General features: G+C 40.5%; 2 non-coding genes across 2 annotated transcripts; one reads left to right on the top strand and one right to left on the bottom strand.

The window, feature by feature from the left end:
* The first annotated feature begins 1,536 nt into the window (after positions 1-1,536).
* Positions 1,537-1,624, top strand: trnay-gua (transfer RNA tyrosine (anticodon GUA)). Its single transcript is given in 2 exon segments — positions 1,537-1,573; positions 1,589-1,624. It is a non-coding gene; the product is annotated as a tRNA-Tyr (tRNA).
* Positions 1,625-1,779: 155 nt separating this feature from the next.
* Positions 1,780-1,867, bottom strand: trnay-gua (transfer RNA tyrosine (anticodon GUA)). The gene is given in 2 exon segments: positions 1,780-1,815; positions 1,831-1,867. It is a non-coding gene; the product is annotated as a tRNA-Tyr (tRNA).
* Positions 1,868-24,754: the final 22,887 nt, after the last annotated feature.

The raw sequence follows: 24,754 nt of genomic DNA, 5'->3' as shown, positions 1-24,754 counted from the left end.
TATACCTGAGACATTACAGATTTGCACATTCATAAACAAATAAAGTGGAGAAACAGACTGTGAAGTATACCATACAAAGTAAATTATTCACTTAATTGAAAGTAATTGTTGGGACGCTTGACTGAGGCTAGTGCCAATTCTGTGCGAGGAGGACGCTTGTCAACATGAATCCATTAGTTTGACTATCCCCGTACATCACACAGCTGAAACCGCAAAACATTACTCCGTTGAGCAGGAGTCGAACCAGCGACCTACGTATTTGGCACTGCTCTATTACTTCTACAGTCGTCTGCTCTACCAACTCCACCATCAAATGGATTCACACACTCTTTATTGTGGACAGCACAAAACAACAATAATCCTGTGTGTAGAGAATAAACCTGGGTAAAGTTAGTGATAGTAATTATGAGATGACAGTAAAATTGGAATTTAATTCTTAAACTTGAACTGAGAAACATAATATTATATATTATATACATGAAAATGCTGCCAATAACACTTTTATACCCAATATACAGGTGATCCCCTGATATACAGCAGTATTATCCAGCAGGGTCTAGTTCAGTTCTGTATTTAAACATAGTTCCTTGAAGGACCAGTGTGTGGGATTTAGTGGCAACTAGCAGTGAAGTTTCAGATTGCAACTGTCTGAACCGCTGGCGTCTGTATGTGCCAACCTGGGTATGAGAATGGGCTGTGAAGGGTGTAGGAGAAACTCCGGTGGCCTCGGAACTAGTGGAAAATGCAAAAGGCCCAGTGTTTAGTTTGTCTATTCTGTTTCATTCTGTAGAAACATGGCGGTCCACCATGTTGTCTGTGGATAAAAATGGCTCATTCTAAAACACAACGATTCCTATATTCAAGTGATTATACACTGATAAAAACATACATATGAATATTTATTCCTTTTTTTCCAGTAGATCTGCCTAAATGTTACACACTGGACCTTAACTACTTACATGCCTGGCTGTAGTAATGACGCAATGTCACATCGACAGTGTGGAAATGCTCTGTCAGGTGGATGCCTGCCAATACGAATGAATCAGCATGTCTTATTTGTTTTACACCGCCTCTGTGATGTCAGAGCGACACCCAATAAAGCTTCCTCCATCTCTCCTGCATCGAACCAGCATCCTAGAGATCCCAACGCTGCTCTTCTACAGTCTACCAACTGAACTACTGACGAGGTTTACTTGAGTTGAGTCAACAGTCGCACTGTGCTGAGAGAAGATGCACCTGTCTCCGATGGTGTGTGCGTAAAGCAGTTGTTGAAGTGCTGTTCCTGCAGCGCTGGGACAGTTTAATCTCGAGATTTCCTTTTCTTTAGTTAAGAAAAAAGACGATGTTAACTCGCTTTTCCAGAAAGATACAAAAAGACCTTGTAAATAATATTATATTCATGTACCAGCTCATCCTTCTGATATTCATACATACATTCTTCTCTTATCTCATCATTTACCATAGGTCCTTTTCATTGTTATTGTTTAATATTGACTATTGAGTTCTAGTATCCACAGTAAAAGCTAACTGTACATCCCTTCGATAGCTCAGTTGGTAGAGCGGAGGACTGTAGGAGACTAGTGCTGACATCCTTAGGTCGCTGGTTCAACTCCGGCTCGAAGGAGGAAGGTTTTGTCAGTGACTGCATTAAGGAAAATACACAATTCAAACTAAACTGAGGACAATAATACAACACCAACACAGTCGGTCTAGTTTTAATTATGTATTTTTGGTAACGCAGTGACTGACACTATGGAAATGTATTAGACAAAACCTTCCTCCTTCGAGCCGGAATTGAACCAGCGACCTAAGGATGTCAGCACTAGTCACCTACAGTCCTCCGCTCTACCAACTGAGCTATCGAAGGGATATATGTCAAGCTTTTACTGTGGATACTACAACTCAATGCACAGAACAAAATTATATTACATTTTAATCCAATATGGGAAGTAATATCAGCCTGCCAATGACTCTAGTCATACAAATGCATACTGTTCATAACAAGACACACAGAAACATCTTAAATCAGAAAGTTGAGCTACAGAAGGAAGGAGTACCACATCAATACACAGTTTAAGTTTTATCAATTGAAGAATGAAATGAAATTTTCATTTCATAGAATTGTGTAAGCATCAAAAAACATGGACTCTTGTGTTTTTATTGTAAGTACAGGGTGAGGGCGAAACTTAAATTTAAAAGGTTGAAATTAACTTGCAAAGTGTTGTCTTAACTGACAGTGAGAGAAAGCTGATACATGACCAAGAAAGTTTATATTTGGAGGACATTTAAGTGCAGAACAGTCCTCTCATGCTGCTTTTGAGTCTGGACTTTTGAAAAACCTCTGGCTTGGTCTGTTCTTTATTCATGTCCTTTGCCCTCTGTTGCAGCGTGCTTGAGCAAAGCCACCGTGTCTTGACTTGACTTGACTTACCCTCCGAATGAATCGTGGCCCAGCTGTTGACTAATAGTCCACATTCACCACTAAAAAAACACCATGTCACCACTCCCTGTGTCCAGAGTGTGGGTGGTGGGTGCAGGGAGGGGCTGGCTGAGTAAATAGGATGGGGGTTGGGGGCAAAGCAGGAGTTGTAGCATTGTATTGTTTGACTGACAGTGGGACAGCGAGGGGGAACGGGTGGTCCCAGCCCAGAGACAATGCCTGAGAACACGCTGCCTCTCAGCTAAGCCCCCTTTGTGTGGCAGGGTGGGAAACCCCTTACAAATAGCCATCACTAGCATGATTCATGCCTTTATCATGACTTGGGAATATGCTCGGTGAAAACATGGCTTGGTCGGGTATGTCATATTGTTGTGCTCTGTCACAAGTACTAAGGAGGATGTTGAAGCTTCCAGCAGTGTTGCAGAGAAAAAAGTACAGGCCGAAAAAAAATCCCCTTCTACGAAACAAAAGCAGCATTCTGTAATTTACAGATGTTTGCTTGTATTAAAGAATAAAATCTGTCAAGGGAAAGTTCTGTTTTTTTTAAACTAGCATAAAAATCACTGTGCTGCTAGAAATCACTATCTGGGACTAGTGAAAAAAGCAATAAAACCTTAAATTAAAGTGCTTGACGTGAGATTATTATAGATTTTATCCTCCTAAAACAAGATATTATGACTTCTATGAATTGCTCTTTTCACTGCGTAGAAGGGGTTTGTGGATGTTTTAAATGGAGGTCATCGACTTAGTTTATAGGGGAAATAGTTTGAGAAGGATGCAGAAGAGTGTGCTGAGAACATTTATGTCAACAAATACAGAAATATAGAAAAGTTATTAATGACCCAGGATAGAAAATTAAACCTTTCCTACAAAGAAATATCATATTCAGCTGCTCAGTATAAGAATATTAGCAATCAAGAATTCTTTTAACCATATTTTGGTAACTTCCCTTAAGAGCACCGATGAGAGAACAATATAGAAATGGCATTCACGATTGTTTTTCAACATACAGATTTAAATGTCTTTGGACAAACACAGTTTAGTATCTTTAAATGCTGCACAAAATACCTTCACTCTCATTGACCTAACATCCATACTTTCAAACTGTCTCTTTCTATTCAAATGGTCAGGGCAGGATCGTTATAGCTTTGTCGTAAAAGCTCTAACAAACACACTGCTCATCTATTTTTTTGTTAACTTCACCTAAGAGGACTAACAATGTGAAACTCAATCCAGGCTTTAGGAGGAACACCTCCTGAAGCCAAGGCTGTTTATTCAGAAGCTTAGAATTGTATTCAGCGAGGAGCTGCGAGGAGGGGGAAAAACACGTCACAGTATCTGCTTACATTCGGCCCAATTAACAAAACAATGGTGCAGGGATTTGCAAAGAATCAAGTCTGCCTATTTGTCAGCATACATCTGTTAATTATTTGTGTAAATTAGGTCCCAAACAATAATTATCACCTAGAATTAGGTCAGGTGAAGAGGAGAAGGAACTGTCATTAATTGTGTTTAAAGTGCTGACAACACCAATTAGCTGCTAGATTCGTCCCTGCTGCCGCCCAAAGACCGCTGTCCCTGTTGTGCAGATGAAACTCATTACGCTCCCTCCAATACACACAGTGCCCAGTCATACTGGTTCAGCTAGTCGGCCATTCAGCTCCAGCACACAGAAACACACAGGGCTGTAATATAATCTGACGTGAGGTCATGAAATTTGTGGGCAAATCGTTCTCAGTGTGGAAAATGATACAGAGGGACTGACGCTGATTGTAAGCCTGTGAGAAAACAGAATAAGCACATGACCACTGAGAGTGCAAATGAAGTAGCATTTGGAAAGCCAGTGTGTGTTCTTAAGTAGCCAAAGGCCCTGCTGAAGTGTCCTTGAGCAAGACAGGCAACATTGTAGCTGCTCAGTCAGTGAATGCTGCTCAGATAAGATGGTAGAAAGGAGAAAAAAGTACACACACACACACACACACACACACACACACATACATTGATCTCAACAACAACAGGTGCAGATTAAGATCCTAACCATGAGGAAGAAAGGGCAGTTCACTCAAAGCACCCCCAGTGTTTAGGTGCTAATAAACTTGCACACCTTGGCAGCAGATAAGAGCGTGCAGACTCTCCCTGATTCATCATGCTCCGATGGGACTGCCAGTGAAATGCCCGCAGTGTAACATACAGTAAACCCGGCTGATCTAAACAACTTTCAGCCCAAGTTGCTGCGAGAGAACTAGCCCAGTTAAAACCAAAACAGAAAAAATGAGTTGAGAAAAGCTAACAAGCTGAGCTGGTTTGGGGGGTAATTCCATAATGCACATAGTCATTATATCCATTGTTAGTGTAAAAATATTGACCAGCAGCTTTAAAGTCATCATGTAAAGCGCAGCTTTAACCTTTTTCTTTGCTGGGCTAACATTGGAATGCCTTGCTGAAAGACACTGCAACAATCAGACCTGAAGGAGGAGACAGTTTTTCCTGCTGACTTTCTACACCCAGATTTTCCCAACCAGTCTGCAAGTTTGAACTTGTGACTTGAACCTGTAACCTTTATCGTTATGAATGTCAGTTTTATTTACTGCTTTGCTTCCCAAGCACAAATTACTTGATTTTTTTCATTTCAAACTAGTTATATCAGCATACTGCATGTTCTATGACTATTTTATTTCATACTGTTCTTTACTTCTGGTGAAACTGGCTAGTTTTCTTAAACACACTGATGAGTTAAAGCTAAGTACCTCAGGTGAATCATAACTTTGATAACTGTAATTTTCCTAATTGCATCATATGTATGAGTCAGATTTCTTGATGAAATCTATGATGAAACTTTGTCCAACTCTTTTTTTTTTTCATATCACTAGCCAGCAGAGTTGATGCTTATGACCAAGAGGTCCTCAGTTCAATCCCCAGACTGGCAGGATAAATTTGGATGGGGGAAGTAAAGAAGCAGCGCTTGCCCCTGCCTCATTACCACCAGGTACCCCTAAGCAAGGCCCTTAACCCAAATTACTTGAGTGCAGATTAGACTGTGGTTGTACTGGGCAGCTTCCAGGTATGAATGTTTGTAACTGTAAATGGAATCAGCGCATTTCTGCAAAAGAGAGGCTTCCTCTCAGTGAACCTTCCCTGAATACATCATAAAAAATTAAGGTTTTGTGTCAAGAAAACAAGTTTCAAGTTTCCAAAACCTCAATCCAAGTGAATATTGATTTGATCATTTTCAGGTCAAAAGACCATACTATGCACATTAAAGTTACATATGATTATTATCATTATTTGAAGTACATCCTATTACATGTTAAAATATCGTCAATTGAATGTTGTTAATCAACAGTCATATGTAACCTGAACATCTAAATAACGCTCTCTGTCTCCAAACAACAAATGTTAGCACATTTTTCATCTTCATCAACATCTTTAGACCTGTGAGTCACTAAATCAGGACAAGATAGTCCATCCAGAACATGAGCTGTAAATTTAGTTTGCATATGCTGAATTTAAAACAGATTACTTGTTGTATGACCTTCATCTTCTTCCGCAGTCGAGGAACCACCCAGTGCTAAGCTTCCTCTTAGTGAGCAAGGCAGCTCTTAGCCAAAACGTTTGAAGGTTCTTTCAGCAGGACAGATAAGATTTTGCACATTTTGCATAAAGGCATGAGTTTATGGCCATGTTTACTTTGATCCTAGCAGTTGGTTGAACATTAAAAACAATGAACTATAGATGATTCAACATTTGGATTAATATCCAAAAACCTCTAACAATGCAATACAGAATCCATTCTTCTGTGTGATAATAGAGTAAAAAGTGGAAGGGAAATCCATACAATTATACATGCATAATACCTACAGGCATATCAGTTATTGAGCTACACTAAAAAAAACCAAAAATAATTAAAACAATGGGCTAAATTGGATATCACTCCATTGTACCGATGCAGCTAATTCAACAAATTAACAAATGAGCCCAAACACGGCACAATACTGTGAACCGAGTTAATTTTCATTAAATGATAACACATTCCAGCCAATTCAGGTTTTTTTATTTGCGTATTCATAAATTCCGGGCACGGGCGCATGAACCTCAACCTTTGTTAATATGAATATATTGTGAGACATTTGCATAATCCACTTCATAATCCACTGCAGCACTCGGCGGTAACAAAGATAAGGAGGGGTAGCCACTGTTTCTCCTGGGAACGCTACACAGATAAACGGAGAAAAAGAGACCCACTTTCTGCTCCTATTATGAGATAAAAAAAAGAGGAAGGCTTTGCAAAGTTTTCACTTTCCAATGCATTTCCCTTTTAGAGACAGATGGTGGTGGAATATCATTATTTGTCTGGGGTTTTTTTATTTCACAGACACTGAAATTTACTGAATTTCCTCAGAGAAGAGGTGCATGGGTTATTTATGTATCCGCCACAGACGCAGCATGCTGATTTTATTACCCCGCTGCTGCTTCACCGAGACACTGAAATATGTTTCTTGCAGAAAATGTTTTTCACACAAAAACTGAAAAACTCTGCAGCAGGAGGAATCACAGGGCGACAAATGAGCAAACAGAAAGCAAACTCCCTGCTCGTCCTCAACATCACTAATGAGAACCCTTTTAGTTTCAATGTGGATAGAAAAGTGTGTGGCTGCACCTGTGTGTGTGTGTGTGTGTGTGTGTGTGTGTGTGTGTGTGTGTGTGTGTGTGTGTGTGTGTGTGTGTGTGTGTGACTTTGTGTGTGCCGTGACTGAGGCAGTGAAAAGCTCTCTTAAGTCCCCCAATCTTTCCAAATTGGCCTCTGGGATGACGCCACCACACAACTACATCCATCCCCGCTGTGCTGCATGCATTCCTGGTGGTTGTGTGTGTGTGTGTGTGTGTGTCTTTGCATGTGTGTGTGTGTTTGGACAATGGCAACACTTCCTTTTTGGCCTAATAGGCAGGGAGCCCCAGCCATTGTGGCCTGATTAGGGCTCCCATTCAAGCTCTCTGGGATTTCTAATTGCGAGGCCTTGTGCGGCGAACTCCCCCTCACTTCCCACCCCGCTACACTCCCCTCACGACTACTGTAAGACTTAATGAGACACAATTACTGCCCCCTAGGAGTCCTACAGCGAGCCAATCACAAAGAGAGACAAAGACCCCCAGTGAATGGCCACTCAGCGGAAAAAGAGACAGAAAGAGGGAGCAGGAGGGAGGGGAGAATCACAAGCCCTCATTGTCCAGAGAAAGCTCAGAGAGAAGCCTTTTTTTGGAGAAATATAAATGTTTTTATTTAATGCCGGCTCATAATTAGGCCCCTGAGAGGGAAAGGGAGAGCCAAAGGAGTGGAGAGGGCGGGGAGTTCAATAGGGAAAAAGGGCTGTAGTTACAAAAGACGAAGAATGACATGTTAGACGTGCGGAGGAGGAGGAGGTAGCGGAGGAGGGAGGGAAAAGGAGAAAAGAAGAGGGGACAAATAGATACTGAGGTGAAAAAACACAGAGGCAAAAAAAGAGAACAAAACCAAGTGGAAAAACTTGACAGGACTTTCTTCTTTTCTTGTTTTTTTTTTTTTTTTTGCATTCTAAGCCTATTTGGCGTGGGAAATGGCCTGACATTGAATGATGTGTGCCAGGCAGAGTGAAAAGCCGGGACAGACACTGTGTTTCGTAGGTTTGGCACTTCACGTTTGGCTCAAGAGGTGAAATATTCCTCGATTTGAGGAGCTTTTCTGCCAAAACTGTGTGGGAAGCAATATAACGGGGACTACAAGAGTTTGGATTCAGAAGGAGCAGCAATAAAAGACGAGAAAGGCACAGTTTGCAGACAGCTCTTGACTGTATGGGAACATTTACTGTATTATTCCTCTAGAACAGTAGTTGAGCTGTCATGTCTGGGGATTTTGAAGCATTTGCATTGATAGGGGAGTTTTTTGCAAAAGCTATGATGTTCGCAGACAAGGAATATCTGAAACAACAGATATCACTGACCGAACAGACCACATGTCAGTCAGTTCTCTTGAGAAATGCTGCATTCTTGGCTAAATTCACTGTGCAGAACAATACTCACCCAGCAGGAGAGACGGCAGGTGTGACCTGACACACACAAAAAAGAATAGATCATGGAAATAAAAGGCCTTTAAAGATGTCTGAATTGATTTTCTCAAGATGCACTTGTGGACAGAAAGCACTGCACACAACATTCTCAGACTGTCTGGAAGGAACAAACTGGACAATCGTTGTCTTTTAGCAAGAATTTAATCTATAAAAATCTCAGTCACACTTCTTGCTCTTGGCTAAACAACCAGACAACAATGTCAGTGCATGTTTGGCCTGCACACGCACACACACAAACACACACACACAACCACAATTACACCTTTATATAAGTAAAGGCAGCAGCAACACAAGGTTACATGCGGAGATAGAGAGAATAAATGCATGTGTTTTACCGCCTTATTCAATCACTTTAATAAATGTATTATCTCAATAATCCTCTATTATAGTCAAGATTAGTTTGATAAACTAGGAAACACTGTGAAAGAGACTATTTTAATTCAGTCTGTCACTCTATAAAAACAGGTTTTGCAGTATGGGCAGGGCAAAAGAAGTTAAAAAACTAATTATCGTGACTAACAGTCTCTCCATGTATTTCCAGTGTTAATAAATATATTATAATATTCACTATAAAACTTTACATACAGGATGTGAACAGGAATTCCCACGTCATTCAGTACTTGTGCACTGTCAGATGTTGTAAAACAGGCAGCAGAATTCATTATTAAATAAGGTTCAATGGTACAGTTGCACTGTTAGAAGCTGAGGCGAGCGTCTCTCAGGATCACGATGGTTGTTACGGCTTCAATGTAACAACCATCAGCCTGTGAGAGGACAGAAAACACTCTCCCTTCTTGCTATTATGGCTTCTTTAACTCAGCACTGTTTTCTACAGGTTCCAAATTCTGCAAATCAAATGATATGTTATGTGATGCATCCAGTGCGTGTAGCTTTTTCTGCAACTCAGAAATCAGTTCTCTTCTGTTATAGATGCTGTGTGTTAAAGCTGCAGTAGGCATTTTGAACATAAAGTTTTTTTCTCTCTGCCTCATATCATTCTACTAAGCCCCCTCATACCAAACCCACAAGTTTGAATGCCTGTAGAAGGTAGGCCTGCGAAACCTCATGCTTTATAGGGCCCGCTTTCCATTTCTCGCTAAGACTACAGTCCCTCTCACTGCGACGGTGACTTGTCTTCGCAAAGACGCCCCTCCAGCGGTATTCGGCCCCGGGGCAGAGCTCCCCAGGCGTCACAGGCAGCTGCAGGACTGCAGCAGGATGAGAGGATGGCCCAGACATCTTTTTCAACGGCCTCAACAACTCTTGCAGCACATGATTTCTTCAGGGGGTGGGGGTTTATTGGACTGTCACACTACCTCTAATAGAGAAATTGTACCTTCTCAGCTTATACGTGCGTACCCCAGCCTTTAGTGTCTGAATGAAAAAGGAACCTTTAGATTTTAGATGTTGTCATGTGCAAAGACATCAATGTAAAAGTAGCCGCATCAATTGTAACTGCAGCAGTTGCAGCAGTCATCAGAAACTCATGTTTCCTCTGATGGCACTTTAAAGGGAAGGGTGGCTCGTTTCACTAAATACAAATTTCCTGGATTCCTCTTTCTTCACATCTCTCCCTAATGTCTTAGAGTGGAGGATCTAAGACATGAGGGAAAAGGCTTAAGTAAAGGAAGCAAGACATTTAAGACAGATGAGACAGATTTTTTCTTCTAGAAACATTTGTTGAATTAAAACTCCAATCTGCAACATGCTCTCTCTCTCTCTCTCTCTCTCTCTCTCTCACACACACACACACACACACACACACACACACAAACACACAAGCGCTGCCTTGGCCCCATGTTCCTTTCAGTGTGTGCAGCCTCTCAGCTACTGACTGAACCCCCTTTGTTTGGCAGTGACCCTCTTAAGCGCAGGTTGAAGCCTGCAGCCATTCCACTTTGGATTTGGACCCTATCGCGTGTCACACAGCTAAGTCGACCAGGACCGGGCCTCTTCACTCAGACACACGGCAACAAGTATCCATTCACATTACAATGAATGCTGCAGCAGGGTTTAAGCTTAAAATGACTAGATCACCAAAAGTTATGAGAATCCAGAGTTGAAAGCTGTGCCACCTCAGTTAAGGATGCAATAAAATGTACTGCACTGTTACAATGAGTTTTAAAGTCCTCTTTTCCACAGTAATGCCAAAATGAATCTACATCTTGTTGGAAATGAGCAACTACATTCACAAACATGAACACATCGTAAAACATTGACACAGCCACTAATTCTTTAGTTGTCCTTCCACAGCTGCTAATGCTAGGTAACCTGCAAGTACAAGTAAGACTGAACTGATGCTGCTTTACCATATTCCTGTTCCTGTTTCCTATAGAGTGAGTTACTGTTTCTGTTTTACCTGATATATACAAAAGGAGTTGGACTTACTTTATATCTATAAATATGTAGAAATTAATGTCCTAATGGTATTGATGTGTTATTGTATCGATTTAGTAATAATTTGTAATAAATACTATCAATTTATAGCAAAATAGTTGCTGTTGCTATACAGGGCTGTACATGGTGAATATAATAAGGTTAATCAAATCAACACAGCACTTTTGAAAGAATCACATATATCATGTTAGTTATAAAAAAAGTTTTACCATACCACTAATGTGTTAGAAATATGCAGATCACTGCTCAGGTGTCAAGGTGACGCCACATGATGCAACATGATTCTTGATTCAGTTTCATTTTCACTGGAAACAAGTGAACTTATCTGGCAGATTTTGTAAAGAGTGAGTATCAAAGACCTGTTGAGATAGTTTATTTTTGGAGCTGCCTTTAACATCTGCCTTTATGCAACTGTCAGCCTGTTGCTGCTGGAACAACACCGTCTGACACGTACAAAGTGGAATGCGTCTTTGTCAGTTTCAAGTGGCTCTCTGTTGGTTTCATCAGCCTAATCAGGTCCAACTGTGACTTAGATTGACAGGTCATATGTAAAACGTGAGTGTTTCACAAAGCAGCACATATTTCCTGGAGTTGCTTTTCAACCTCCCTGTATTTATCCAGGAAAAGTTTGCTAATCCTTTATGCGTGTTTCATTGCCCTGGTTTCACTCATTCAGCTCCACACAACTGGGAGCAGCTCAGTGCCACTGCAAAGATGTGAAGAGCAAGACTAGAAGTAATAAGAACTATTTGCGTTCATTATGGAAAATGCATAGCTTAACCAGTAGTTAAACGTCCAGTGTGTAGGATTTATAGTGGCATCTAGCGGTGTAGTTGCAGATCGCAAGTCCCTCACTTCACCCTACCCAAGCGTTGGTGTTTACTCTAGCTCCAAGTAACAAATATATTGCTGCGTGCAAGCACGTGTAGCAGCGTGGCGTGCTTAAACAGTTTCTGACTGAAATACAGAATTCATACATAAGAAATACTGTCAGAAAGATAATGATGACTATTGAAAACAGAGTGGAAATATGGAAAGTGGAGTGAAAATGGTCAACCTAGAGCAAAGTGAGAATGCTAGAAGTACCTTTAACGCTGATTAATATCTGACTGCTTCTGAGGTATTTTCTACTGTTTCCACAACAGTGATTGTTAAAATGTTAATCCTCCATATTCTTCCTATAAATGATATTTCCATCTCCCCTAACCTGTTTGTTACTGAGCACTCACGACTGGTGTTTCTGCACCGCACTACCCACAGATTACCTGTCAATCAAACAGTGGGCGCTAATGTGGTTATATTTCTTTTTCTAGATTTTCTGTTATTGAAGTTTGACTTTCTTTTCTCTGTGCATTTTCTGTGTTCTCATTCTAACTGCTATTGTCTCATGGTGAACAGCATAGGTGTAACTAAAAACATTTTTTCCACATATCCCAGGAAGTCATGCCATTGAGCCATTATGCACATGCTGCTGACAAACCTGAATGCAATACGACGATTATTAATGTTATGAGTTCCATCAGTGTTTGACAAATCAAAATGTCTCCTGGGAGAAAAATGTAGTCCAAACAAAGCAGAGACGTTAAACACTGAATTCCCTTTTTCTTCTGTATACATCAATTCTGCTAAAAAAAAGAATAATTCAGTCATTTCTATTTGTTCATTGTCACAATCATTGTTTTCTGTGGTATACTAGCAGAAAACCCCAGAATACTGTTATCTCTTCCTGTCTTTGATTCCTGCAGACTACAGTTAGTACAGTATACAGGAGAGTGGAGTACACCCCATAAGAAAACATTAACAAAGTCAGCATGATAATTCATTACAAGTCAGTAATCATTATCCAGAACAGCACTAGTGTAGTGTAGGTTTGGCAGGGAGACTCTCAGGTGGTCATATGAATGAATTATTATAGTCATGTGATGCTTTTAGATTTTAATTAAAGTCGCAATCATGTTTTATGTTTTTATTTACTGCGAACTTATTGGTCATGTGCAGGTGAACCACGAACCTCATGCAAAACCTGCGATTCATTTTTTAAAAATCAGACGTTAATTTAAAAATAAGAATGCATTTCATGAGTTCTTCTTGCTCAACTTTGTGAGGATACAAGTGTTTTGATCTGACAGCAGTGAAAAAGGCCTGGAGCCAGTCTGAGGATCAATCTTCACTTTGACTGAGAATGCTGTCCTTTTAACATACAGATGCAATAAAATGTTACCGTCTCATGTCACTTTCTGTCACTTTGGCTCCAGCAGTCTCCTCACAACAGCAGCACAGAAAACACTTTCTGAAACAGTTTCATTATTTAGACTTGATTGAAAAATTCAGGAACAAATCAAATCAGTTTTTTTTTCGAATCCATGGTAACACGCTATATGTTAGAAATCTTGAATACTTCTGGAAGTATTTTCTTGTTCTTCAGAAACAATCTCCTATTTTGAAGCCACAGTCATTGTGTGAAATAGTTCAGCACAGATTGGCCTTTAGTAATTATTATCCAGCATTTTAAATCTTTAAATCCCAGTCTGCATATCAGCCGTTAGCTTCACTGAGCATGTAAAACATTTACTAGTGCGCCAGCAATCGAGACAATTTATTATATGATACTGTCACTTTTTCCCCTTCGCAGCTCAATCAGAGAGATAAGAAGGATAATATTTGAATCCTGTGGAATTTTTATTAAGCTGTGTTCCAGTTTTATGAGGTGTTTTTTTATTTCCTCGATGCAAAAATCTTTCAAGGTTGAGTCGTTAGTATAAACCATTGGTATAAACATGGACTGCTTTGCATAAATGTCTAGAAAGTGGTTAACTTTAAATCGGAAAAATAAATGTTTTATAGTCATAACAATATTGATTTTAATATAAACCTGATTTGTTGGCAGACAAGACCTGTTCACACTTTCTATAATTGACTGTCAAAGTACAGGAAAGTAACACACCCTCATAAATGTGGCTTTATTATAGTTTACACCTGCAGACACATGGTATTGTTGATGTTTAACACTTTATCGCATTTGATTGAAACTCATTGCACAACTGTGCCAATCATAAGTCAATGAATGTTATATTAACACCACCTTGGGTTACTAAGGTATCAACGTGCAGCTTTAGTCTTAGCAGCAGAATTCTTTTAAACTGGATCAGAAAAAATAAAAATGTGGCAGGTGTTGTGAGGTGTATTATATTGAACTTGTGCTGCGCTGTAGTTATAATATATATATACATGTATATATATATTTATAGTCAACTGTCATTTAGTGGAAGAAAAGGTTTATGATAAGGGGATCTATATTGTAAACATGCTGGATTTTCTCAGCCATTTCTTTTAATAAACATTTAAACAAAACCACAAACACATTCAACAGGTTACTGAAATGCTTTATTGTTGTGCACAAGATTCAAACTGTTCGGAGCCAATAGCCTTGTTTTGATGAAAGCTTACGGTACAAAGGTCACAAGGATAAAGCACCAGTACTCGTCCAAAGGTCTTCCTGTTCCCCTCCTTGCCGTACAACTTAATGCCACATTGGATGTTGTTTCACCACTCCTTGTTTGCTCTTCGCTGGCCGGATTTGGCTGCTACCTACACAAACAACTGTGTAATTCAAGATAATCAGTGAAAACTGTCTGGTCATGGACAACGACTGTGCCGTATGGGTCTGACAGCCTTCAGTTTATTTGGCATATAATTTTGGTTTTAGATCTTAAATGAAACATGTGAACTTTGTTGAAACTGGACTGTTAAGTTGCTTTCCACGGCCTTACAATTGGACCTCTTAAGAGGTGATGGAGAAGAGTAACTTTTTGTTTTGCTTTGTTTATGGAGAGCTGTGTGGTTAAGGCATTAGACTTGAAACTTGAATGCAGGTTCAATTTATACTTACAGCCAGGTAGTTTGAAATGCTCAAACAACCTACATTTTCCCGACAACAGACCTCTTGTGGCTATACGCACGTGTGGTCTTTCCGTCATAAAGGCAAAGTAGCGTGATATTGATATCCTGCCATAAAATGTCCTATAAGGTCATAGTAAGTGGACTGCAGAGCTGCTCAAGGACACAACAATATGTGGACAGAGCCACAGACGCAGAGAGTATTTTCATACAAAGTGTCCGACTTAGACGCCAAGAATTTGGTTTGCATCCCGTCTCATACAGTCCACTTTGCTTTCTTTTAACCATGAAGCCAATCTCGCTCAACCATAGAGGTGGTTATCGCTCATATGAGTCATTTTTGGAGCCGTCATACAGTATATAATTTAGGCATGAGGACTTATTGCCTTAACACAACTCTGTGTTATCTTTTGCAATTCCTTAAAGTATTGTACGGGATAACAATATTCCTCTAATTAATGAGGGAACAAAATGAATCATTCGAGGGTATGAATTATTCTGTAGCATGTCACTCATTTACACTCATTATCTTTCTCTCTCTTCCACTCTACTTTCCTTCTCTGTCATCTTCATCCCCTCTTCTGTATCTCCTCTACTCCCTCAATTGTTCACCTTTCTCCCTCCTCCCACCTTCTTCCTTGTCCCTCTGCCTTCCCCCCTCGTTCTCTACCCTCCCCCCTCATCCCTCTTGCCTCTTTCTCTCCCCCCTACTTCATTTGGCTGAAGCTAAATGTCTTGTGTGAGATAACATCGCAGTAGGAAATTCCGCCTGTGTTGCCAGACTGCTCAGTTTTCTCCCCAGGGCTGGCAACAATGTGCGTCCTTCATAAGTGCCTCTGCAGCGCTCAGGATCTCCACTCATCCCCTGTGAGCCCGGTCAAAAGACCCGCCGGCGAAACCCAACGCCGTGCTCCAAGCTCCACGCCAAAGCCACATCAGCTAGCCAGCGGGATTAATGTAAAGACACTGAAAAGTCCGCCCTATAGTCGCACATTTACTTACATCACCCCCAATATGTGCAGACACCAATTAGCGTAACTTGTCATTCTATGCCCTGTGTCTCAATTCTCATTTCTTGTGCAGTCCAAAATCTCTTTTGCGAGTATGAATGATCTTCTCAAAAAAGCTAAATAAACTTAATACAGTTATATAAAATGGACTTAATTGGTTTCCTAAGTGTCTTTACAACTTAAAAGTTGTCTTTTAATTATTCCCTTTTAAAGGAATACTCCGCTGGTTGCCTGTCAACCCCAAGATGACAACACTTCAGGAAGTTACTGCGCCCAGCTGAGAAATATTCCAGGACTTAACCTCCTGTAAAATTACAATATCATGGCAATCATTTTTAATCATTTCAACTTTGTTCCTGAAAAGATACGTATTTGACACTGATGGGTCTCTGCTGAGGTTGCTATATGGAGAAGACGCCTGTGAAAGGTCCAAATCAGAGCTGTGCAATGCATGTAACAGAATTTTAAGGTTATGTATATATATATACTGAAGCCTATAGCTTTGAGTTTTTTAATCAAAGAACCAGACATTTTCTGGTTCTCATTATTGCACATCATTCAACTGGGAGAGTGCCAATCAAACATTGGAAGTGCTCCAACTGCCAGCCAAATTACACTGACACCTCCCTCTTTGCAACTGTATAGTAACTCGTTGAAATGATGAATATGGTTGTGTTTGTGTCTATTTGGCCCAAGATGGTCCATCTCAGGCATGGATTGGTACGATTTGGCAGAAACGCAAATCAGCACGGCATGGTTTGACTCTTTGTGTCCAAAGTGTGCCAGTAGAAAACCCTTAAGTTTATAGGTACCAAACCTTGGAAGTTGCATATAGAACTGAACGTCCTGTACCGAACAGTTCAGGATAAATACACATACTGTTATTGAAGACTCACGGAGCATTATGGCTCATGGTTTTGAAATACTACTCTTGATAATCCATCACATACACTGACCTTTCTTCTCAAGCTTTTGCATTGTAATTCATCAAGCAGGTGAAGAAATAAAGACGAGGAAAAAGAAAAAGAAAAAGTAGAAAAATGTTTTTTAAATACGCAGAAGGGATTTCCCCAGAGACAAATCTATGTGTTTATTTTGTAAGATGCCCCTGAGAAATAAAGCCCACAGCATTTCTGGCAAATGCACAGAAGCTGCAGAGGCTCAAAGACATGGAGATGCTATCCTGTAAGTCTTCAATTGTGTTTTCAGAGATGGAGGCTAAAGCGGGCAGTCAGTGAGTAAAAAAGATTTATCTCTCAGGGCTTTGCTATATGGCATACCATAAGAACATACAGTGCAATGGTCAGTTTACCTTCCAGATGGTTGTTGTCATCCATGAAGGGCCAAGAAAGCTCTGAGCCTACATCATTTTAGCGGACGATGTCATATAGTATTTATCTATTTCCTGCAACGTAAACACTGATTTAAATCCCTATAGTATTTATATAGCCTGCACTGAGGAGCACCACAACACACAGTGTTACCACAGTAACTAAACAGTTACCTTCAGCTTGCTGAGATTAGTGGGTTGTTGTCTGGGCAGGACGAGATGTTTGCGCTCCGTATGGCATAAAAAGCTTTATGTATTTAGGGTTGTGTCTCTACATTTGGAGCGTCTGCGCCATAAGCGATCAAGGCTGTTTGACAGAAAGGAAAGGAGTGTCTCGCTGTGTCAATGTCTGTGACCTTTGGAGCCGAGTTCAGGGGCCGAACTTTGTTGTTCTTTGCAAAAAAAAAGACGTCTATAACAACAAAACCATTGGCAATGTGCTATAGGGGAATGACAACTAGGCATAAATCCCTCCTGACAATGTGCTCACTAGCAGAAATATAAATCTTAACAACCAATAATTTTAAACCCCTTTTTTTTGTGCATGTGTAAAATGTGCCAGAAAGTGGATAAAATCAACTTTCCGTCCCAAATTATACAAATCATATAATTGAATACATTTCAGTAAATTGAGTTATGTTATCTTGAAACAAGGCCAATAAAATCAAAATAATCTCCTGAAAGTTCTGAAATAGTCAAAGCTGGACTGTAAACAGTTGAAATGACCGCCCTCATTTGCAGACTAAATGTCATTAGTCAGCTATACAGACTGACACTTTTATGGGCGTCTGAACATTCACAGCCATCTCTCCTCAGGGTTGGTTAGCCTTTGACAGCTCTATCTCACAAATGAGGGCTCTTGCAGCTGCAATCCTTGGCGACTGCCGCACTAAATGCACCTGTTGTCAGACTTATTTGAGGTGAGATAAGGTTAATTACGCTCTGGTGCGTACTTTATCATTCGCTGACTGACATACCTGGAGTTTGTACAGGGGCTGCACTTCCAGGGCTTCAGGAATGCCATTCAGTAGATGTAGTGCTCTTTAAGAGATAACTGAATTGTCATAAAAACATGCTTCGCCCTCACTTGTGATATAATCATTTACTGCGAGCCAGTAGCAAACTGCAGTAGATGTAGGAGAAATATAGTCAATGTAGTTTACACATTTATATATTTATAGAAACACTACACAGTATGTCATTCTCGTACATGTTGAGTTGATGCAACAAAACGTAAGTAAAGAAAATACAGAATAGCATATGATAGGTATTTGTCGACTAGGAATAGAAGAAATTCAATGAGGAGAAAATAAGTGATATATAGTATATAGTTATTTAGTGGTATAAATACGACCAGAACTAGCAGCAGGAGGAGTAGTTATCATTTAAGAAGTAGAAATATTAGCAGGAGAGGAGAAAAAGTCCTCTAATAAAGTAAAATCTCTATTTTCCTTGTCATTATTCACTATTATTTACTGCTTTTTCTTCAGTGAAATTTGAAATTTATTTTTTCAACTTAATTTGTGAAAACACTGGCACACAGCTAAAAGCACATATATCTAAGCAAGATTTGAAAAAAACAACGAATATAGTAGACTTAATATCCATACAACACCATCAAGAGTAGTAATTGTATTAGTTATGTTTGTAATTCATTATTCTTCCAGGTTTTACTGACAACAGCATATACTGAATTATGTGTAATGCCACTAAAGCTCTGTGAGTTAAACTGGATATTTTCTTGTTTATGTCTGACTTACCTGCGTGTCACATATTTAATTCTTCTCCCTCCTCACACCCACCTTTCCCTCTTTACACCATCGGATCTCCTCCCTTCCCTCCTCTTCCCTCACTCCCCATATCGACCCATGTTCACCCCGATAATTCACCCCTGTCTGTCTGGGGGAGGCGGGGGCACTCTGGGTTTACTGTGAGCCTGTTGATGTGTGTGTGTGTGTGTGTGTGTGTGTGTGTGCGTGTGTGTTTGTGTGTGTGTGTGGGTGTTTGTGTGGACCGAAGGATTTGGGTTGACAATGGGTGTGGGAGGGTCGACAGGTTGGGTTGAGGCTGCTGCCAGGTTTCGTCTGGGTCAGGGTCGGCTCATCACCTTTGTGTGGAATGTGTCGATCCTCCAGGTACAAATACATGTATGTACACTTGCTTTCAGAGAGCAGCCAACACCCTCCACTCTGTCGAAGGAGGAATGGGAGAAATTCTTTGCATATGTTCACTATTTGTGCAGAAACACACATAATATATGAGACCATATACAAATAATCAGGCATATAAGACTTTAAATGTATCATACATTTGCATGCCCTGGTATATCTGCACACATGCAGAGTCTGAGTTAATGCTGGAGAAACTGTTACTTAAGGGGCTAACATGGGTAAATATTAGCAGGGTGTGTGTGTGTGTGTGTGTGTGTGTGTGTGTGTGTGTGTGTGTGTGTGTGAGATAGAGAGAGAGAGAGTGCATGGCTGACTGTTTACCCTTGGTACAGATGTGTGTATTTATGTGTGGGATGTCTTTCTGAGTGTGTGTCTTCCTAAGTGTGTGCACGTGTGTCTTCCTGTGTGTGTGTGTGTGTGTGTGTGTGTGTGTGTGTGTGTGTGTGTGTGTGTGGCTGAGTGTTTATTAACCTGTCTGTGCTAATGTGTATGTTAGTCGGATTTTTACCAAATGAGTAAAACGAGGCCACTTAAACCCTCCAGGAAATAAGCTGAGCCTTCAGACTCACATGCTGCGTACATGTTATTTTAAGCCCAAATTACACATCATCTGATATCCGTCCTAAATGGCTTTTCCAGCTTCACTGCTCCAAGTATTCTGAGGTAGAAGGACAGCAGTAAAAAGGGGCCAACAGGTTTACCAGCAGTATAAAGAAAAGAAGAAAAAAAAGACAAGGCCAGCTCCACTAAGATGAGGGAAACCTGCCAAATCCCCAATTCCCTGAGAAGGACAGGACAAGGCCTAGGCACTACAGAGATGCTAGGCTACTTATCTCTTTTTCAAACATTTACACTCACAGCAGTAGTACTTCAGCGAAGTTGATCTTCCCAAATGTTCAAGACTCCATTTGATGAAGTGGTGGATGGTGGATGTTTTCAAGGCAATGATAAATACCTCTATTTGAGTCGCCCCACATTTGTGTCCAAGAGGTGTCTTTTATAGGTTATAAGTAGTCCCTCCAGGATTTCAGGAGCTTTTTTAAGATTGTTTCAGATTAAAATGCCTGAATTCACAGCAACTTTTCTAAACAATTGCAGTGTATGTCATTCTTAGGCTTTTGTTGAGGGAGGGGAAAGTGAAAATTGCTAAACAAAATAGTTGCAAATGTATTTTTCTTGAATAATTCATTAAAAATCTACATGGCTCAATGGTTGGTCAGGTTTGCGAAACAAGTTGTAAATGGACAAAATTGCAAGGTCGCACAGAATTCACAGGGATTGGTTGAATTTGCGTTAATTGTTGGAATCGCAACATCGAAACGTCATAGAGGGACTAATAAGCTGTAGGTGGGTGATTTCAACACACAGACACAGTGAAACATACATTTGAACATTTATAGGGGAAAACCTGTTGAAATGTCTGGTGTTTGTGTGTGACAAGCCACATTCAGCCTGAAAGTTCACTGTTGATCTTTGAAATAGTAGTTTAGTTGAAAGATTTAAGGAAAAGTTAACATTGTTTATTATAATCATGATAAAAAATAAATGAGTATGGTGTAGATTTTAATGTGGTAAAAATATACACATTGTTAATTCAAAAAGAGCTTTAAATAGTCCTAGAACAACTTCTGCTTTGTTTAATTACACACGCTTCAATCAAGAACAGAGCTAATTTGTTTAAAATGACCTCTGACACACATGGCACAGCAGTCAGATGGAGAAAGGTGCAGTGTGTCACCTCCATTTGCCACAGCTCACTCCTGAAGGCCAAACACTAATGGAACACTAATGGCTTTCAACATGGGTACATTTCCCACCTCGTCACTGTTCCTACCCTCAGAGCGGCCTCGATGACAAGCTCCCTCTGAGGTGAAAGACGCTCGTAAAACACAGCCAAGGAGTTAACCGAGCTCCGAGGCTGTCGTCACAGCTCTTAATGAATCCTCGGGTCTGTGCAGGACCAGAGTCCAGGCCGAATGAGCGTGTTTACCACGGACAAGACGTCATCTCTGCCGAAGAAAGAGCGTAATTATAAACATGCCACTGCTGTTTCCAGTGGCAGCAATTTAAGAACAGGCCTCCTGTTGCTCCGGGGCCTTAATGACGCCGGGGGAACAAGTGGCAATTTAGAAAGGCTCATGCTAACACCCTCAGTGCGGGGCTGGCACCCTCCAAATTTAAACTTTACAGTGTGGAGGGATTATGCAGGGTGTAGGAGACAAACGGAGACAAATGGTCAGACTTTGGCAGCTGGTTTCACCCCCTGAGAAAAGCAAACACTTAAATATTAGAACGTATTCACTTGCCATTACCTTTCCTTTCAGTGAGCCAATGTTCCCCAAGTTTATCAGTGTTTTTTTATGTATCAAATCAGTAACTGTCCGTTTTGTAATAACTTCAGTCTACTATCAGTCAAGTTATACAAATGGTTGTTGAAAAGATAACGTATTATTTTCATAAGACACCAAACCAGGTGTTGTTTAAAACGTCTCTGATTGCTTGAGTTTCTTGCCGTTGGACTTTTTTAACAGTGTTGCTGTGTTCCCATATTTCGTCAATTAACCCGATGAGTAAATTGCTGCTATTAGTGATTAAACCTTAGAGCCTTAAGCTACAACAGTATGACCCAAATTAAGTGAAACTGGAATTTCCCTCTCAGTCCAGTAGTTTTATTTGTGTTCCTTAGGGTTATGATCTGTTAAAAGGGATAATGGTTGTTGATGTAAATCATCCGCTCATTCAGCGATATTGAAAACAGGTGTGCATGATTAGCTCCAAGCACTGGGCACCAGCAATTTGTGGAAGGAAGGTTAAAACTGTGATTCAGCAGATATAATTCTATTAAAGTTGGTGCACTTGTTTGTGCTTGTGCGTGCCCATGGCTAAATCCAGGTGTCATTGTATATTCTTTAAATGCTTGCACCTGTTTAAGTCAACCCCATCCGTACCTGAGCAGATGGTAGATTCCAGTTCAAGTGAGGCTGAGAAGCTGAAACGCTAGTGTTGTCTGTAGAAGCTGAGAAGGTGGCAGCTTGCTGTGGGTTTTGTTCTTTTTGTTGAACTTTCATCATGTTTTTTTTGCCATTTTTGTTAATAATACTGCACCTTTGTTGCATGCACTTCCTTTGAAGGTGTCCCAGTGCTAAACTACATCTACATCATTCAGTTCATTTGATTTGAAACACCCAGCAATACCTAGTAAGACAGATTCTTTTAAAGATCTTGCTGAGATTCTGCCACCACCACAACTCAATGAAGGCTGCCCTTAAAGCATTCAATTAAAAGAAAAAGGACATTTTTAATTTAATTTTAAAACTCAAAAACTTAATTTTCTGGAAACAGAGTTCTAAATACACTAAAGTGAAACCCTATAATCCTCTATGCTCACTTGTTTGATACCTTCATCTGCAGACCTTACAAAAGTCATGAAAAATATTCATTGTATGCCTTTAATTACCTGCTACATTTTCAACTTTATCTCTATTTTTTCATTTAGTAAGAAGAATGTCAGGCTTCATAACATTACCTTGGTTTTGTCTTATCTCCGACCTTTTTCACTGGACTTCAGCCAATAAAATGTTCTTTTTCCCCACTATGGCCGTATGTTAAAATGAACCAGATTAGCTCTTCTTCCAGCAAATGTTTGTGTAACTGGATGTTAGTTCTGGGGATCTTCAGTACATATAAGCCTATTTTATATTTTAGACCTCTTAGCTCTTATCTACCGGCTTAGAGTGTGCGTGTGTGTGTGTGTGTGTGTGTGTGTGTGTGTGTGTGTGTGTGTGTGTGTGTGTATGGTGTTAGAAGTTTGGGTAACAGACCTGGCTGTCATGATCCGGCCCAGCAGTAGACTGATTGGATGGGAGGGTTTTGTGTCACTGTTTGCTCTGGTTAATGAGCGGAAGGAAGGTGAGCCAATACAATACACACACTCTGTCAACAGAGGGACACTGTCAGGGGTGTGTGTGTGTGTGTTTGTGTGTGTGTGTGTGTGTGTGTGTGTGTGTGTGTGTGTGTGTGTGTGTGTGTGTGTGTGTACGCGTGCTGTCAAGGGTGACTGCTTTAAGCCTCACATCCTACCTCAGGCTGATTAGTAGTTGGTCTTTAAGTAAACACACAGCTAACTGCGGAGGAATCTAACCTGTGGAAGGAAGGAAGGGAGGAATCCTCCATCCATCACTGACCAGGAGCACCAAAATGGACACACATGACAGGGAACTCAAATTTCCCCCGGCCATGGCCAGAAAATTAAAGACTTCATCTCCATAATGAGACACAAGTTAAAAAAACACAAACAAACTGCTGAGAAAGTAAGTAAAAATGAAGTTTCACGGAAATATTAGCAATTTGAAAAACATGTCAGTCAGGTTTCTGGCTAGGAAAAAAAACAAGCTGTGTTAAGTGAGTTAACATCAGAATGGATTCAATCGTTGCATATTTTTCCCAACATGGATGCACCGATTTTTCTGAAACTTTTCATATAGTTATTTATACACTGATTATTTATCTGGCCGGTGAGAACTCGGTGACAGCAACGTTCCCTCCGAGATCAAGGGTGGCGTCTGAAAGACTGCGTCCAAACTTAAGGAAAGTAAACATCTTCTGAAGTCAAGGGGGCCTCCACGTCTTATCTTGAAGTCATACATCAGATCTAATTACACTCAGGCCTCATCTCCGATACACACATGAAGTTCTAAATCAACTAAATTACCCTGGGGACCGAGGCGACACTTTATTTAAGTATTCATTTAATTGCCAGCTTCAGAAAGATATTCAGGAGGAGTTGTGGGGTTCAATGAAACTGGGTCAGGTTGGTTAATGGCGACTGCAGGAAATCAAGACTTATTTTGATGTGTTAAGGTGATTGTATCTAAAGCAATGTCATTCGCTCTGTTTAAGAATCTGCACAGGAATACATTTGGCGAGTTTGAAATATAGCTGCTAAAATCTCTTGAGGGCTTAATTTCCTTCTCTGGCTTGCATCTGTTTTTGAAGTGGTACAAAATTGTGCGACAAGTTGAATGAAGCAGGATCTCAAACGTCTCTCCTTCCTTCCATTAACTTCCAGCAGAGCAGCTGCCATTAGGGAAGGATAGGAGGATGGTGGCACTTCTAGCAGTCAGCATGACATCATTTAACGCCAGATGCATACACCGAAACATGAGAGGATGAAGTCAAGGTGCGGTAGCAGGTCAGAGAATGTAATTAAAACTGCTTTTTTGGAGAGTGGGTGTGCTGACGTTTGGAAATAGGACAGCAGCATATCCTGATGAGTTGACGTGCATCATCCCACAGTGACACTCGTCACGTAACCATCAAAGTTGTGCTGTGGTTTGGACTGGCGCTGGTCTGTGTTGCCCTTACAATCTGTCACATTGGCTGACCAGTGTGTCCGGAGTGTCCCCAGC

The sequence above is a fragment of the Dicentrarchus labrax genome, unplaced genomic scaffold, assembly GCF_905237075.1.
Source record: "Dicentrarchus labrax unplaced genomic scaffold, dlabrax2021, whole genome shotgun sequence".
Lineage (NCBI taxonomy): Eukaryota > Metazoa > Chordata > Actinopteri > Moronidae > Dicentrarchus > Dicentrarchus labrax.
Note: the sequence above shows the minus strand (reverse complement) of the source record. Positions and strands in the feature narration are given on the sequence as shown.